This window comes from Alligator sinensis, unplaced genomic scaffold, assembly GCF_000455745.1.
Source record: "Alligator sinensis unplaced genomic scaffold, ASM45574v1 scaffold308_1, whole genome shotgun sequence".
NCBI classification, from domain to species: Eukaryota; Metazoa; Chordata; order Crocodylia; family Alligatoridae; genus Alligator; species Alligator sinensis.
In genome coordinates, this window is record NW_005842041.1 from 2,153,201 (window position 1) to 2,171,888 (window position 18,688).

General features: G+C 41.7%; 1 protein-coding gene across 2 annotated transcripts in view; it reads right to left on the reverse strand.

Annotated features, from left to right (window-relative positions):
- The window catches only part of APBA1 (amyloid beta precursor protein binding family A member 1), a 112,597-nt gene that overhangs the window by 89,475 nt on the left and 4,434 nt on the right, over positions 1-18,688 (reverse strand). The window contains exon 1 of one of the 2 annotated variants that reach the window (XM_025202992.1): positions 6,099-6,280. The exons of the other annotated variant lie outside the window; for it this stretch is intronic. The gene's annotated coding sequence lies outside the window, so the exon portion shown is untranslated. Of the gene's footprint in view, positions 1-6,098; positions 6,281-18,688 lie in introns of those variants that run through there. 2 annotated transcript variants of the gene reach the window in all.

The window sequence follows — 18,688 nt, forward strand, 5'->3', positions numbered from 1 at the left end:
GGAATGAAGAGAAGAAATCTACACACTAAAGCTGCTGCAATTAAACTGAGCAAATAAAACATAAGTTATTGCAGAAAATCCCTTTGCTTCATGAAGGGAAAGCCATAAGGAAACACGCTTACAAGCTTGGTTCTTTGTATTAAAATATTTAATTCTTTGCCACTTGGGAATTTGATTCAGGCCAGATTTACTGGAACATAAGAGAAAGAATATCAGGCCCCATATACCAGTAATAAAATGGAGTAAGAAACTAAGGAATTTATTTATAATGTGTCAACAGAGGCTGGTAAAAACCTGGCACAGCGATGGACAGAGGAAACATGACAAGAGGGCTCAGTAGTGCATACAAACAGGTTTTAAAAGAGCAGCTTGCATGGGAGGCTACACAGATTTGGATATTATTGTCCTCAGTAAACAAGAACAGCTAACCCACAAGATACATTAGTGCAGACAGTCACCTGACAGCAAGATCAACATCTATAACCCTTTATACACTGACATAATTTAAATCAAAGAAAACATTAAAACGGAAGGGGGAGGATGGGCAAAGTATCAGTTCAGACCTTGCAGTGAACTATAACATTTAAAAGAATGCAAGAGACAACAGTAAAAAGGTTCAGAGCAGTGAGAATCTGACGGGTGCTTTGGCTCTAAGCCATAATCAGTATGGTAAATCCCTACTTCATAAAATCCCCATAAGTCCTGGAGGGGCAAATTTCCTAGTTGTTAGACTCTATAATATCATATCTAAGATTTTTCACATCTCAGACTGGTTCCAGAATTTGAGCAAATTCAGCTATAACTGAACGTGGTTCAACGAAGCAGGTTTGATTTAATTTGGGAGTCTCTGTTTTACTTAAAGGAATTCATTTTTTTTTTTTTTTAATTCCCTTCTCTTCCCCTTTCCTTGCCAATCAGTGATAATCCCCTTTTGGACAGATGTCAGTGATGCAAATTTGCATCTAAGAGGGAAAAGGCTATTCTTTTTGTCAGATCTTGTGTGGACAGGGAAGAGGATGGTACTTGGATTGATGATGTCCTTATTGAGGTCTATACCGAGATTTAAATATATATCCATTGGGAATCTAATCAATATGGCAATATTATTGACAAGTAGTTTCATGCACTGCAGCTGTCTCGTTTCCCTGAGCTTTTGTATTTTAATAATCACGTTTTCTATTCCACCCTCCACCCAATACTTCTCTTTTTCCTGTTTCAATGCTAAAGCCCCACATAATAATTTCAAACTTTGGCCCGGATCCTGCAAACTCATTACACATGCTTAACTGTTATTTTACGTATCAATTAATCAGTTGATATTTGATCAAGTATTGATATTTAAAATCAATTGATCAAGTATTAAGAAATCCATCTGGGCTATTCATGTTGAAAAAGCTAAATATACGCAAGCATGTCTGAAAGATCAAGGCCTTAAGAGTGTACAAACTTTCCAAATGTGGACCTTTACCTTGGTAAAGGCACTGAATCACAGCCAGCCTCCAAGTCCATTCACAGCCACAGAGCCAAACATTCTCCCACCTTCAGCTGCTTACATTAGAGCTGTGCAACTGGCAGACTGTGGGCTGCATATAGCCTAAAAGGGCTTAATCTGCACCCTCCCACAAAAACACCCACAAAAATATTTTCTTTTCATTTTCAGTCCCCTTATGACACTTGTAACAATAATACCTCAACAGATTTAAGGAAAGAAATGTGATTTAAGTTACAGTATCTTCTTAAAATTCCCCGAACTCTTCTATTATTGTACAAAGACATTTAACATTCTGGGCCTAATAACAACAACCACCATAAAACAATAATAAGGTAATTAACAATGAAATAATAATAATAATAGCATAATGAATAGTAATAATGTCGATGATAAATTAAAGCCTCTCGCACACTTCGCCCTCAATCTTTCTCCACCTAGTTTACTACATACACTTTAAGCAACAGCACTGATTTAGGTTCTCATAAAATCCTCAACTGCAAGACAGAACCTAACAATAAATTATTAAGACTTGCCTAACAAAAGACACCCAGAACACCATGAAGCCTAGATTTGAGCAGGGTAAGAGACATCAGGTAAAATGGAATTCATTTTAATACATCTAGATTTGAAAGCAAACATATCAAAATTTGACCAAATTATTCAGCAGTGCCCTTTTATTAAAAACATGATCTATCTACCGTATTGCTGGATAAGTACCTTTTACTTTAGTGATGAAAGCTGATAAGAATAATATGATTTCTGTCAATCACTGAGCAGTTAATATACCAGAGACCCGCATACTTACTAAAACCTATACTTTTGTGAATTAATTGCTACAAGTTTCCCAAGATAAGCAAAATACATTTCGTCATTAATGGAACAGTGAACAGTTGTCACTCTTGTGCACAGAATCCATGAGAAACTGGCATATCAACCAACAGGAGACATGTGAAGTACTGAAAGAGTCACTGTTAATAAAAATAGTGAAACAAATATTGCCAGCTTCAACAGAAAGCACCTCTGGTTCTCTTCAACATCTCTTCTCTTCTGACATACACTTTGGTATGTTTGTCAATGAGAGATCAGTACCCTATGGCAAGGTTATATTTTAGTGATTCTTGAAGAAGGTGTAGCTGCCATAACAGATTAAAAGATACATAACTGAGATGTGGGCTGTTACAGCAACTCCATCCTGAAGCCCACTCCTGCAACTTCCTCAATACAGATAGGTCCGTATACCAGCTGAGGCTCCTGTAACTTAAGTATGTCTGAAGGCACAGGATTCTGCCTAAATGGAGCTCGCTCTAGGACCAGCACTCAGGTGTCTACAGCACAAATTTGCAGAGGAATGAAGAAAATCAAGCCAACATGCAATTAAATCTGATACCTGAAGAACAATTTGCAATGGTGCTCTGAAGCATGTCATTTTCAAAAGAACTCAAGAACCTGAGTCCTATTTTCAAAAGTAGCTTTAGCCCTTGGGAATCTAAGCTTCACTGACCTTCAGAAAACTTAGCTTCTAAAATGACTTGGATGCTTTTGGCAATTTCACACAATACTAAAGGAGTGTCTGCTTTAGAAAAAGTTTCATACAGCTCCATAATCCACTGCCACTCATCCTCATGGGGCGCAATGATATGGACAGGCACAGTCCTGGTTATAAGGCCCTAGGAGTGAGAGAAGGAGTCAGAGACGCAGGTGATGTAATTGAGTGTAAAAACCTGGGTAAGGACAGAAAAATACTGCAGGAGAATGGCATGACTGCTTGGAGCATGTTCACAAGGAGTGCTCTGGCTTCTTCAGATGCAGAAAAGTTCCACAAAGGAAGACTATTACAAAGAGATCGGTTCCATGGATGAAGAACATCCGTAAGAACTACTTCACAGTTAGGGCGGCTAGGATCTGGAACCAACTTCCAAGGGAAGTGGTGCTGGCTCCTACCCTGGGGGTCTTTAAGAAGTGGCTTGATGCCTACCTGGCTGGTGTCATTTGAGCCCAGTTTTCCTCCTGCCCAGGCAGTGGGTCGGACTTGAAGATCTACAAGGTCCCTTCCGACCCTACTTCTATGATTCTATGAAGAAGGGTAAGAGCATCCTACAATACCAACTCACCAAACTAGTAAGGAGTGCTGAAAGGGGGAGGCAATAAAAGTGTATAAATGAGTTAAAAATGTGAACTTGTAAAGGTCTGAAATAGGCAGAGGGTGGGGGTGTAGGGGAGGGAGGGGAATGGGAAACTGCAGTAGGGGCATGGGAGAAGAGGGAGAATAATGGAGCAACATCCCAAACATCCATGATCTGGGGAACAAAACTCCATAAAAAACAAACAGCTAGTCCAGCTCAAGGTAGGAACATCCTAGATAAATGTTTGTCTAACCTGCAAGGCTTAGCTCACAACTGACACTGTATATTAAACGCAGTATCAAAAAGTTTTGATGGAACAAGATATGGGACAAGACTATGGTGTCAGTCATGTAACTAAGCCTGAGGGACCAGGGCAGCCACCCTGGGCATCAACTTGTGGGGGAAAGGCTGCCCCATGGTGTACACAGGCCTACTTTCTGTGATCAACCATCAGAGGTATCCAAAGGACTGGAATTTGCTAGTAATGAGGGACTTTTAATTACATCAAAATCTTTAGGCAGAGCTGTAATTTCTCAAGCTCTTGCAATAGATTGGGGTCAACTTTTGTCTCAAAAGTAGGAGGAATTTACTAGGGATTGTGCTGCTTTAGATGTGATTCTAATAAGGAGAAACTGATTAAAAATCTAAAGGTGACAGATAATTTGGGCCACAGCACATGGAACATTTAAGCCGCTGATGGACGTGAAAAAACCCCCAACCCAAATAACCCTAGAACTTTACCAGACGAGGAAGAACATTAGTTTGATCCTGTTCCCCATTCAATCAGCTATTAGATAAAAGGACCAAAAAGTCCCACTGAAGCACCCAATCTATACAGACATTGGGTGAGCCAGGTTGAACTAATGTGATGCCTTGTTTGGGCATGCGCTGCGCTTGGTGTGGACACACCGAGCTGAAAGTAAAGCGCCACTTTTTTTTTTTCTCACATCTGTAAGCAGCCTTAAGGATGCAATGAGATCTGATTACCAACCACAACAATTGTGCCTTCTGCCGTGCCATACATGCATGATTTTGGGATGAAGGATCAGCTCCCAATGACACCATCACTACTAGCTAACCCAGATGCCCCCTTCATCAGCAGCTGAAGGTCCGGTGCCCACAGCCTGAGTAGGAAAACATTGTAGTCAGTTCCAGAACCCAATGCAGTCTCAGGGCTGGGGCTGACTATTAGCTAATGAAGGGCATCAGTTGACTGTTGGTCCCAGCCTGGGAACTACAGTGGGGTTGACTCAAAACTCTAGTGTGATCAGGGGTCTGGGACTACACCAAAGTCTGAGCCAGCTCTCATTACCCTGCCACACATTAAACTTAAAGGTGCAATGGAAAACAGCCACAAAAATCTTACATATAGTTTGTAGAATGCTTTTGTTGCCAGTTTCCCCTTTTCTGCATCATTCATTCCTTGAATGTGTGCCTGGGTTGCTATTTATGGTGTGATTAACAGCCTAATCCCATCTTAACTGTAATGCCTGCCAGGGGCTTTGGTGAAAGTGATCACAGAATGATAGAGTGCATTCTTCTGAGAAATGACAGAACCATGAGGAGCTGAATAAGTATTATAGACATTAGAGAGTCCACAGAAGGCCAATGCAAATTATAAAAGGTTTAAGAAAATATGACATAAAGAAAAATTGTGTTTATTTAGTGTAGAAAAGAGAAGACTTAGGGGGGGAAATGCTAACTGTCTTCCAACATGCAAAAGGCTGTCCTAATGAAGAGAGCATTTACAACATCCACTGCAGAAAGGACAAGAAGAAATTAGCTTCATTTGCAGCAAAGATGATTTATGTTAGATCATTATGAACATCTTTTTTTAGCAGTAAATGTAGTGAAGCACTGGAACAGACTACCTAGAGTGGTTGTAGAATCTCCTTCATTTGATATTTTTAAGAAGAGGTTAGACAAATGTCCGTCAGAAATAGTCTAGGAATACTTATCCTGTCTCCTTGCAAGAGGGACTAGAATAGATCATCTGTCAAGGACCCTTTCAAACCTACTATTTCTACAAAAAGCTTAAAACAAAATATTTTCATTTTTTAAAAGCATCTCTAACTTTTAAGATTAAAGAACAACAAGATCTAGCTCATTTTCAGCAAGCCGTTCCCCTCACTCCTCATTAATTCCATAGAGAAATATCCACTGACTCCCATGGGAAATGGATCACACCTTATTGCTACAAGTCCTGCACAAGGTTGTTTTTGAACCAGGGACCTTCTGCAGGTGACACAAAGTGATTAATGGCACAAGATATAACAGGCAATGAAAGTTCTCTGGGACATGGGCAATTTAAGTAGTGCAACATATACCACTAAATTAATTCAACATAATACTTTTAACAATTAAAACACTACAAAATGTTGACAGATGAAGTAAAAATTATCATTAAAAAGCACTTAGAAGGAAAACACATTTTATATGCTAAAATTTATATATGAAAGAACCATTAAAGCATTAAAACTGACCCTAATGCATTGGTGATTTATTTGGTCACTTCTGCGTCAATCTGAAATATCTAAAGATTTTCACTACATTTGTAAGTAGACAGATACACATGGTCTGAGCATAGGAGTAGGAGCCAGGCACCCTCAAGTTCTGTTCCCTCATGGATCCTCATGGGTAAGTCGCATAAGTTTTCTTATACAGGTTCTCCCACCTGTAATAAGCAGATAAACAACAACACTTACTAGGCCAGGAGTGGGCAAAATCCAGCCCAGCAGGCAATTTCATCCAGCCCATGGGTGCCCACCAACTAATGGTCCCCCACCCAGCCCTTGCGCCCATGAGGATGGGAGCGAGGCACCCATACATACAACCCCCCCAGCCAACATACTCTATTGCACCTCAATTTCACCCTTGTGGGCAGAAGGGCCTGGCCCAGCCAGCATGCAGCTTCCAGGTGGGGCTGCTGCTGCCACTGCTGCAGCTTCTGGGGACCTGTGTGGCTTCCCTGGCATCCCGTTTGCTCTGGCCACTAGGTAGGGAAGCGGCAGGGGTGGAGGTAGGAGCTGCAGCTGGGTGAAAGCACAGAGCATGGGGCTGGGACTGGTGGCAGCAGGAGTGCAGAGCTCGGTTCGGCAGGGTGTGGGTGTGAGGGTGGGCAGGGGGATGTGGAGCCCCCCCACCAATGGCGCACAGCCCCTGCCAATGGCAGTAGCAGCAGCAGGCACTGCCACTGAAAGTGTGCAGCTCCAGCCAATGCTGTATGTGGGGGCGAGGAGTGCAGCCAGGCTGGCCCGCTTCTATTGTGTGAAGCTCTCCACAGTGCATATGCATCTCCTGCACACACATGCTACTGGGGGAAGCCCCACGCAATGAAACTGGCTGATCTGGCTGCTCCCTGCTGCGGAGGACCCAGGACTCCATAGGGAAGCAGGGGGTGGAGCTCCCCTCCACTTCTGGCGGAGTCCTGGGACCTGCGCAGCACGGAGCAGCAAAGGCAGCTAGCTCCATAATGTGGGGCTCCTCCTGGTCATTTGTGAGTGGGAAATTCATGTGAGCTCCACGCAATAGAGGCAGACTGGTCTGGCTGTGCTGCTTGCCCCCACATGCAGTGCTGGCCAGAGCCGTGCGGTGCTGGACGGCAGTGCTTGCACCAGGCACGAGCGCCCCAAGCACCCCCGCCTGCTGCTGCTGCCACCAGTGGGCGTTGTGCACTATGGAGGGGATTGTGTGGCGGGTCCCCACACCCCCACAACATCCCACAAATGCACAGCCCTCCACATACACACATGCCTCCAGCATACCCTATTGCTCCCCAACACACACACAGACACACCCCCTCACAACCCCCCACACCACAGCGCACACACACACACACACACAATATATACAACACTAAGACTATTTTTTAGTTATTATGCAATCACCTCTATATACATTATGTAAACACAAATCATGACAAAAATATTTTTTGTAATACAATTAAAATATGTTATAGTAGATGTTTGACTTTCAGTATATGATTTTTTTTTCTGGTTCCAAGATGGAACCCCCTGCCCCCTGAGGAGTACTTCCGGCAACAAGGGGAAACTTTTGGTGGCAAAGCTCAGGGATTAGGGGGCGGGACTTCTGGTCCCAAGATGGCAACCAGGGGGCAGAGAACCTGTCGAGGGGCAGGGCTACCCTTGCAGCCCTCAATAGCTCACCAAAATTCATTAAGTGGCCCTGCAGACAAAATAAATGCCTGCCCCTGTCCTAGGCTGTCAGGACTGCTGGAAAAATTCTTTAGTGAATGTTTGTAATAAATTTTGCATGTGAAAAGCACAATTTCAACCAAATATTCTTGATATGACACTGCATTTGCACCAGGAAATATAACTGGGAAGAGGAAGGGAGTAGATTAATGTGAAATAAAAACATCATAAGAGGGGAAAAAGTCAAACCATGTTTCCTTGGGCTGCTTTATTTTTGTAGCAGGGACAAAATAAGGCTCAACTGAAGTCAGCCTGCTTAAGTATTCAGTTTGAGAATATAAAAAAATGGTCTTCCAGAAATGCATTATCTTCTGAAGAGAGTCAGAAATTTGCTGGAAATGTATAGGTGGTATACAAGTACTTGAACATAGCATGAGCAATAATTAAATAAGATGCCTTTTAAGCATGTTAATTATGTATAATGTAATTTTTTTTGGCTGATACTCAAGTCAGACAGCACAGCTGTGACAGACATATATGACTATAGAAACTGAATTTAATTGCAAAACATACTGTCACATTCTGGTGTCCCCTTTGTTGCTCTCTTTTTATTTAAACAACATGGATCCCTATTCAAAATTATGTCTGCTTATCTGGTTTTCAAGAGGTATCATATGTAGAGAAAATAATCAAGGAAAAATTACTTGTTGTGATTTTTATGAAAATATTCATCAAGTATTCATTACTAGGTTTCTCTATTGAGAGGGCCCATAGATAGTTTGTTGAACCACATTCAACTGCTGTGAAGCTTCACTGAAAACTTCATGGGGAAGGGGGAGAAGGAAGAAGATGGGGAGGTTCTTTAGACATTATGGGAATAAGTCTAAAAGATAAAGGGAATTAGGCTTTCCACTCCTACTAAAGTCAGTGAGAGTCAGGAACCTTACTGGTACTTGAGCCTTTGAAAGTTGATCCCTTTCTTAGGTCAAAAGACTTGGTTTGGTAAGTGCTCTACCAATGACACTTGATATCATCAGATGCCCTTTTTTAGGCTGGCTGAACAATCCTGTATTGTTATCTATACAGACAGTTCTTTACACCATGCAAAACCTACTCATGCACTGACTTTGATAAGAGGCATCGGCTGGTACAAAGCTCACTGCAAGATCAGGGCCACTGAGTTTTATGATGAAAATTAATTGTCCATTTGTTGACTAAGCCCCACTTATGCTCTTCTTATGTATATGCTGTACCAGTTTTGGAAACTGAGAAAAGTGATCATTTAATTTACATAAAAAGTCATTGAACAACTTTCCCCTATGTAATATTATTGACATGAATAGTTTTCCTTAGTTTGGAAGATTTAAACAAATGTTTTTATTGGAAAAGAGAACAATTTCAATCAAAAAAATGTAGAAGGCTCTCTTTCAGGAAATGCACCATACAAAACTAAATGTGCCCAATGCAGACATTTCATGATTTCTGATAAAAGATTACTTAAGGGACACCAAAACAGTAGTTTTAGTAGCTTCGTCTTTTGCCCTGACACCTGACTCCACAAAGACATGTAGGCTCTGAATCTAATCACACAACTAGTCTGCATAGAGAAATTGTTATTGGGTGCAAAGGGTGCTCTAACTACAGCCAAAGGAACAGGTCCTGGATAGGATGCTACCTAGACTGACTAATTTTTCCACAATGTTTCAAATCCCAGCCCCAAAGCACTTATTTCCTTTAGAATACTGCTGACCCAAACAGAATCCAGACAAATCTCCTTTTTATTGAGCTAATTTAATAAGGGCAATTTATTAAGCCTGATCATTTAATTTGAATGGGTGATAAACAAGAACACAGATGAGACTAAGATTCTAATCTCAGGATTTGTTTTAACATCTTAACTGTTTTCTTTATTACTTTCTTTTATTATTTTCTTTTTACCCATTAATCAAGACGAGACTTACAAATCAGTTTTTTTGTTATAAGCACTAGAGGCCATAAAGAAGTTTTTACCACAGTCATGTTATCATCCAGTTTTAATGTACCTTACTTTTTTAACCTCATATTTTTTTCAAGATAAAAAAAAAGTGTGTGTGTGTGTGTGTGTGTGTGTGTGTGTGTGTGTCTTTCCAAGTAAGACTTGCAGATAAAAATCCCAGCTTCCCAGCTAAATGACAACCCCCGGGCACTTTTATTTTATTTCTTTCTTTGGAAGTATATTGTTCATACTCCCACTGAAGGCAATGCAATGGCCCCACTTGATGGGCCAGCAGTACTCAGCATAGTAAATGTCAGCAGGATCACACCCTTATATTTCTGTAAAGGGACAGCAGAGGGAATGAACAGATGGCTGAAGAAATCAGTGTCACAAGCAGCAAAACTTTCCCTTCTAGACTGCCAGTTAAGATTTAAGTTGATGGGTAGTGACTAGAGCTAATCAAATAATATCCAAATAACTTGCTTACGGTATGTGATACTCCCAATATAATGCTTGAATCCTTCCCTGCCCAATTATTCACTTAAGCAATAAACACAGGTGAATAATTCCAGTTCCTAGTAGACAGGTAACCATGAAATAAAATGATGAGAACTGGAGTTCTTATTCATGTTCTCCACAGGAAGCCCAAAAGCTGGATTTTGGGGGGGGATATGGGGACTGGATTACGTTTTTCATCCCCACAAGACATTAAGGTTACAGGCATACCAGTGGGACAGCATGGGAAAGCTTAAGAAACGGCTGCTTGTGCTGTATCTGTTCTGTCAATAGAAAGTGGACTTCAGAGTCCAGGGCTATCCATCTCACATCTTTTCACACATACAACACGTTCACAACAAAACAAATGTTAGTGCAACCCATGTTCTAAAAGCCCAAACCCTGCAGTGTGATTCACAGAAAAGTACCAGTGGGTTTGCTTGGAATTCAATGGATTTCAAGGAGACTGCCCGTATGAAGGATCTATTCACATAAAGATTTAGGACCTAATCCTCCATTTGCTATAAGGGCCTAATATTGGCAGCCTTACCTCATTCTGAGACTAGCTTATTGAAATCACTAGCCCTATTCATAGAACAAGACAGTCAATAATGATGGTAGAATCAGGTTCTAATCAAGTGGAGGTAATTTTAGGTACATCAGCCTCAGAGTCTACCTTTCAAAAATAACCTGCAACTACTGATCCCGATACCAGAACACAGCTTTCAGACTGGAATGCATTTTTTTTAAAAATAAAAGATATTTTTAAATGAAGTAACTGAAAAACAAGTTGTCCAAGACACAATTGCAATAAGTTGTTTCTTTTCAGATATTATCCCCCTCCTTTAAAGTGTTTTGGACTACTTTGCTTTTCTATTGTTCTTACAATAAAACTTGATTTTCCATTATGCTGCTTCATCTTCTAGTTTGATATTTACAGCAGAGGCTAACTAAAGACCTGAAGGTAAAGCTCCAGAGTAGTAAGGTCAGAGAGCATTAAGATGATAATATATGGAACTTATTTTCACTAACTGGAGCCATGATAAAGTACATAACAGATTTTTAAAACTTTTTAAAACTGTTAAAACCTCCATTTTTCATTATTTATGCTATTTGTTTTTTGCATATATATCAGAAGACTTCTAGCAAACTTCTGCATGAGACATTTTACTGACTTGAGACCTCAGGCTCAATTCTGCATGCTCTGAGCTGCATGCATAGCTAACACTCCTCTGTTTTGGCAGCTCAAGATGTGTGGATCTGACCATGGGAGTGGTTTGGTATATTCAATCCTAATAAAAGTTATCAGTGTATAACCCACAGCTGTGTCTACATTCAGATGAGTTTACTCCTTTTTTCACTCTGTTCTTCTATGTGACACATTTAAATCACATATTTTGGTAGTCTGGCTGAGAACATGCTTTTTAGGCAGTAATCAAGATCAGAATGAAACAAAATTCAAAGGAGCAAATCCAACAAGAGTTAAAATAACACAGAGACTTCCCTCATTTCTCATACTGTATCATATTCTTGATTGCTGTAAATGCCAATTAAATATAATGTACTACAGCTACATATTAATTGTTGCTAAACGCTGAAGTGGGTATCATGCAGCATGCCTTTCCATCACTAAAAGATGTATCACAAGCTGTTTTGTCAGCTGTCACATGTCACAACACAAGAGGCATGCTGCAAATGGAAAAAAGCACTTTTCTAAATACTCATTGTTCAGTTCGCTGGGGGAGACATTAACACTGGGATGCCCATCAATCATACCTTCTGAAAATTCATATTTTGATTGTCCAGATACTCAGGACCCACTACAGATCCCTTACAGATTTAGAGCAAGGAGTATCAAAAACCATGGCTGAAATTCCAGGGAGGTGACTAAGCCCCATTGCAGTAGAGAATAGATTCACCCCTCTGCCATAAAGCCGAAATTCTCTGTGGACTGAGAATTCCCTTTCCTGTAAATGGATATTTAAGATTATTTTTCAGGTCTATATAAGAATGGTGTTGATTATTTCCGATGCTTTAGAGCATAGCACATTGTTACTGGTGTATATTTTCTTTGTAAAACAAGAAATAAAAATGAAATCCATTCAGAAAGACATTGATCACAAACAGAGCAAGCTGGGGAGAATGAAAAAAGAGGAGTCATGTTTACTCTAGCAGTCCTACAGGTGGAGATCAAAGCACTGATGCTCTGAGACCTATCCTACTACCTGGCTGCACAAGGGAAGAAGGGTGCTGCTCCCTCTCCCTCCTCTATGCACAGCATGAGCAGAGTACGTGCATTTCTCCATGGATGTAAGATAAAGCAGTGACTATCTGAAAATCATCGCTTACTAACCATTAAACACCCAGTGATATGGGAGACAGTGGTCCTCAAGTGGAGAGCTGTAGCACCCTGAAGTTCCACAAGAACTTGTTGGGGCGGGGGAAGGGACACAAAGCCAGCTTCGCTGCTTCCAGACAGGGTGAAGTTGCCCCATGTGCCTCTGTTTTTAGAAGGCACGCTGGAGCCAAACTGAGAAGCTTCTGCAGCTCAAAAGACACACTGTCTGCATTACATTAGGCAGACAAGCGTACTGTTTCTGCTGCACCTCTTTCCAGTTTAGCTCGGATGTGCCTTCTGAACACAAGGGCATGAAGGGCAGTTCTAGCTTTGGACAGTGGCACTTTTCTCCAGGCTACCGGTGCCACCAGGCAGAACTGCCTAGGTACTGCAGGCAGGTGTGCCCTTTTGTTGCAGCTGTTTCTCAGGTCAGCTCCAACGTGTCTTCTGAAGACAGAGGTGTATAACACAGTGCCATCTGCCCTTCTGTTTAGTGCAGGGTCAGACCAAGAAGGTCTGCAGCAAGGGCACACACTCCTGCTACAGCTAATTTCCAATCTGGCTGTGTAGGCAATGCACACCATAGTTCCACCTGGCTGTGGCAGTGGTAGCAGTAGCAGTGAGGTGAATATAATGATTAAAACTACTTATCATATTAAGAATAGAATTATAAAGCCTATAACATATTTTAGTTTTTCAAAATGGGGCGCCACTACATTTTGAAAAGTTTTGGAGGGATGCCTTCAATCTAAAAAGGTTGGGAACCACTGATATAAAATAACACTAAAAAGAGGGTAGCAATTGCTAGATGTTAAGGGTCAGCCTCTTCGTCCACACACATTTATTAGATTAGTTTTAGTAAAAATGGGAATGTTGCCATTTGAAACACTTTCATTAAATTCAAACCTGACAACCTCCTTGCAGAGCAAAAACAACCTTTACACCTAGTCAGAGGGCGAGATGTCCCAAGGCACAATTTGGGAAACACTGAAATTCAATGCACAGAAATGCTGAGCGAGATTAATCATGCTGCTTTTTAATTCACTCCAACCACTGTGGTACCACAGAGATGGGCACCAAATAAGAATCTGAGAAGAATAGGATTTGCAATTTGCATTTGCAAAAACAGAACCCAAAATAACAGTTTGCTCTCACTTTCTGCATAAACAATTTCCATTTGCGTTCTCCCAGGCACGCAGTTCTATTTGTGACATTAATTGAATTATACTTCAATTCTTTGTTTCTCAGAGATCTGACAGCATTTTGCACCAAGACCAGTCTTTTATGAAATTCTTCATTTCCTCTGGGAATCATCTTGGACATTTTCTCTGAAGTACAATCATCCAGCAGAAGGAAGGTAGAGAAGAGCAGAGCTTGGAGAGGACACCAGAAATAAAGGAGTGACAGTGAAAACAGTCTGTTAAGCAGATTATTTTGTGCTCTATTTTGGGGTCTTGACATTTTTAATTTGAAGCACCCATACACTAGTCTCAATCTAAATCCTGGAACTTGAAAGATTCCAAGAAAAACATGAAAACAACCCAGAATCACAGTTTACTGAGAGCAAATGTCCTTTCCCAACCATGCCTCACATGCCATACCTACAGACCAGATTGCTTACTTAATAGCTATACTGTATCTGTGCAGAGTGAGAAAAAAACCTACATGGAGACATTTGAAGGATTTGAGTCCTTCAGGAAACTTGTATAGGCTAATAATTATTCTAGAATTTCCCTTTTAGCTGAAAAACAAAAATTAAAAGAAAAGCCACATACAATTTTAGAGACAAGGCATAGAAGAAGTGTGCTTATATATGTGTATTCCAACTAATATACAAAATAACTAGCATTTATAAATTGCCCCACAAATAGACATCTTTGTGGCGCTGATATACAAATAATTGTCATGCAGTGCTTAAGACTCCCACTATTAAATCATAAATTACAAGATGATCCTCCAGTGCTTCTGATATGCATATCTGTCCTAACTATATCATAGGTATATTTAAGGCACTTGTGAGCCCAGTATCTAAATTATCTATTGCAGATCAGTAGTCACACTAGGCAGAGTTCTACAGCAAAGACTGCTGCTATCCAGTCAAATGCATATATTGTTTCAATCCTTTGGGTTATGCATGTGCAAATTGCATGGAACAATCACATTTTTATATAGGAAAAAATGCCAATCAGATAATGTCACAGTAGTAAAATGATGTGGCAACACAGAGAGTTCTATAAACATGCTAAAGAGCAACTGGGATTATTCTACCAAATATTTACAAAAATGTAAAAATGCATTGGTGTCCACTGTAATTTCACTGAAGTCAATGAAGCCTCAAACAGGGATGACTTTAGTCCAATGACTACAAATCCAAGATTTACTAATTCCACAGACAGGTTTACAATATTGACTATGGGTCAATTGTTCTAAAGAAAAAAAAAAGTAAAATGCCCCTAATACAGGTTTCTACTTCACAGTACTAATTTACTGTGTATTTATTAGGAGCACCACATACCACTCATTCTATACAGAAGACATGCTAATTGCTTTGTTCCATGGAAAGGTGGTAAAAGATATAAAACTATTCTTTTAAGGCAGGGGGTACATCTACACACACTATCAATGCTATAAAGGCTTACTGCACAGTAAAATACTCTGCAGTTAGCCTTCCCTAGAAGCAAGTCTGCTCCCAACGGGAGCAGCCCAGTACAGGGCTGTTTCTACCCTGCTCTGGCCCCCTGCAGTGAGCAAAGGGGAGCTCCAGACTCCCCCTGGGGGCTAGGCCAGGGTCTGGCAGGGAGCATGGGGGCTGGTCCCAATGTGCACAGGGCTGGGAATTGCAGAGCTCTCCCAGACCCACGTATATAGGGACAAGCCGTGAGCCTAGCGGGATTTCCCCAGAAGCGGAAAAGTTTCTGGCCAGCACCAAGCTGCTTGGAGATGTCTATGCTCACCTAGGGGCTGGGTAGAAGCTGCCCCAGAACCAGGACAGCTCTCAGCCAGCCCCAGGCTGCTCAGGGATTTTCCCATCAAGCTGGGGGCTGGCTGGGAGCTGCCGCAGAAGCTTCTGGCCAGCCCCAGCCTAGGCGGAGAAGCAGAGAATTCCACAGTCCCAGTGCTGCTCGGCTTCCAGCTCCTGTGGGAGCTGGGAACTAAGCAGCGGCAAGACAGGTAGGGCAGAGAGCTACCCCATTCTGGCACTGCTCAGCTCCCAGGTTCTGTGGGGAGCCAGAGGCTGAGCAGCGCCAAGTCTGGAGGAGTTCCCCATTCCCTGTGGCCCCTGGTGTTGGGGTTGATTGGGAGCAAAGTTGCTCCAGGTCAGCATCTACACATGTGCTACTGCATAGTTAGTTTAGATTAATTTACTGCACAGTAAATGGTGCGTGCAGGTAGATGGTGATTAGTCTACTGCACAGTAAAGCATCTTCTAAAGACACACCCAGTATCATCATGAATTTAAAACCTGTATATAAACTGTGCTCTGAGGCCAGCAGGCTCTCCAGACCTCCTGACACTACACTCACTCACAGCCTGCTATTTAATTACACCAGTCAAAGCCATAAAATATGTTGCTTAACTGGGTCCTAGGTCCCTTGACTTTTTATATATTCTCTTAATGGGAGCATTTAGCACCTTCCAATAAGAACAGACTTTATACCAGGGGTGCATAATTATTTGGGCCTAGGGAGCTACATAGGGAGTTTTGATGAGTTGTCACCACCCACTCCCACCTGCCACTGCAACAATTCACTAAAACTCCTTATGTGGGATGGGGCCACGGGTGGGCAGGGGGTGGTGCTTGGGAGTGAGACAGGCAGGTAAGGCCAAGATCACAGGGCAGGGTCATGGGGCAGCCCCTGCTGTGTAAACGAATACAGGGGGCATGGAGGGGGGTGTGCATGTGTGTGTTGGGGGGGTGGGCTGCCTAGGTGCTAGATCGGGGGAGCTGGTCAGGGGTGAGGGAAGGGAGGAGGGAGCAGGGGATGTATGCAGCAAAACTCACCCAGGCAGTGAGGCTGCAGCTGAGTGGGTGGAAGGCAGCTGGGAGCTGGAGCCCGAACCCCGCGCCCTGGGGCAGGAGCCACTTGGCTGAAGCTTCTCCCTGGCCCAGGGCAGAGAGGCAAAAGCAGGAGGAAGAGTTCCCACTGGAGGCCAGGGGAGCAGAGGAGCACCTGAGTGGCTGCAGCTACACCAGGAGCAGCCCTGCCAGTAAGCTGTGTGCGCTGGCCAGGGCTGGCCTGGCGGGTGTGGGCTGCCCCAAGTCATGCAGAGTGCTACCGGGGCAGCTGCAGGCCAGATCCAATCAACTGGTGAGCACCCTCCACAGGCTGGATCCAATCAGATGGTGGACCTAATTCAGCCCACGGGCCATATTTGCCCACCCCTGCTTTATACCCTGGATGATTTTCCTAACTTTAAAAGGACAGTCAATACCTTTTCCCAGTGGAATTCACCCAACCTTCCCACTAAGCAAAAGCACAGAACAAAAACTATAAAACCAAAGTGCACAGATCATTTTTTTTTCAAGGTAAAGAAAATGAGAGGGAAAAAAAAGTGTTTGCTGTAGCTCCTAGGACAAAGTTACTGATTTGTCTCCTATTACACTACCAGGGAAAAGCCTTGAAGCACAATATCAAGCTAATCAATCCTTAAAATATCCATCCCTCTTAAATCATTGTCTCTCTCTCTCAACCAGAGGGAGAATTATAGATTAAACTAGGTCATTATCATAATAATTATCTTTGACAATATCACAGCAGAAGACTTGAAATTAGTGAAATTACATGGCAAAGCTTTCAGAGTAATTTAAAAAAAAACACTAAAAAATAAAAGTGTTCTTGAATTACATGATCTTCTTTTCACCTTTAGCCTGTGTTTCAGCATCAACCCTTTGATACACCATCACCATAAACAAAATCTATACATCATCTTAAACTTGTTAACCTCTCTTCAGCTCTTTAACTCTAACAGCATTACATTGCATTAGTGAAGAGCAATTTCACACTATGTTAAATCTGGTGGAATACTGTACAATGAATCTTATGCTTTAAAAAATAACAGTTAATAGTTTGGGTTTCTCTGCTTTAACAAACTACAGAGTATTCACTTACTTTAGGGCAAAAACTCATCACACAAAAGAAACACAAGCTGCTAGCAAGAGATAGTAACACCCATTCTCTCTCATTAGCTAACTATCCAATAGGAAAGAAGTAAAAATGCCTTAGCTCAGATTAGTCTAGTGAAGCCAGGCATAAAACATGCATCTTGCATTGTGTTCCGAGGGTTAAGTTCAGGTGCTGAAAGACTACCAGAGGAACATGCAACATAGCTGGGGACCCTTTACCAAGAATACTATAGAGGAAGTCCTGCTTCATTTAGTAAATTATCAAAATTCCCATTAACTATAATGGGCCAGGGTCTCACTCTAGTTCTAGTTCTCAAGACTGGAAAACAAATATGCAATTGGTGATCATTTCTAGAAGAGAGGGATCTGCAAAAGCCACCTCCCAGATCACAGAGGTCTTCAAAAGAATTAGTTGAATTGCACCTGGAAGCAGATGGAAAGGCAGCATAGTACACAGAGCCCCAAACAGGAGTGCTGATACTAAATCTACTCCAGAGGCAGGATGTTACCCATGTGCTAACTGAAACTTCACAGTAGTTAAAGAGTATCCTCCAAGAATAATAACAGTCCATCTTGAATCTCATAGAGCTGTAGATGACTGAAATAAGAAATGGTTTATCAAGAAAAACCCCCAACCTACAGGTGAATATGCTGACAGAGGGGTCAAAAATCACATTTTGCAATTTTTCAATGAAAAGGGACATATTTTTAAAAATGCTCTCAAAAATCTCAAACTCATTTTGGGACAGTACAAGCATTTTCTCCACAATGTCAGAACATGGTAAAATAGCCCATATATACACCATAATTTAATGCAATAAGCTTCCATTACTGCACAGAAGAAGAAGTGGCAGGGAGGACAACTGTGGTACTTGAAACTCAATGATGAAGAATCCTCATGATGAATAAACTGTACTCAAAACACCCTTTGGGAAAAGCACAGACCCCAAGGCACAGAACCAGCCATTTCAAATTTAACAAGCAGT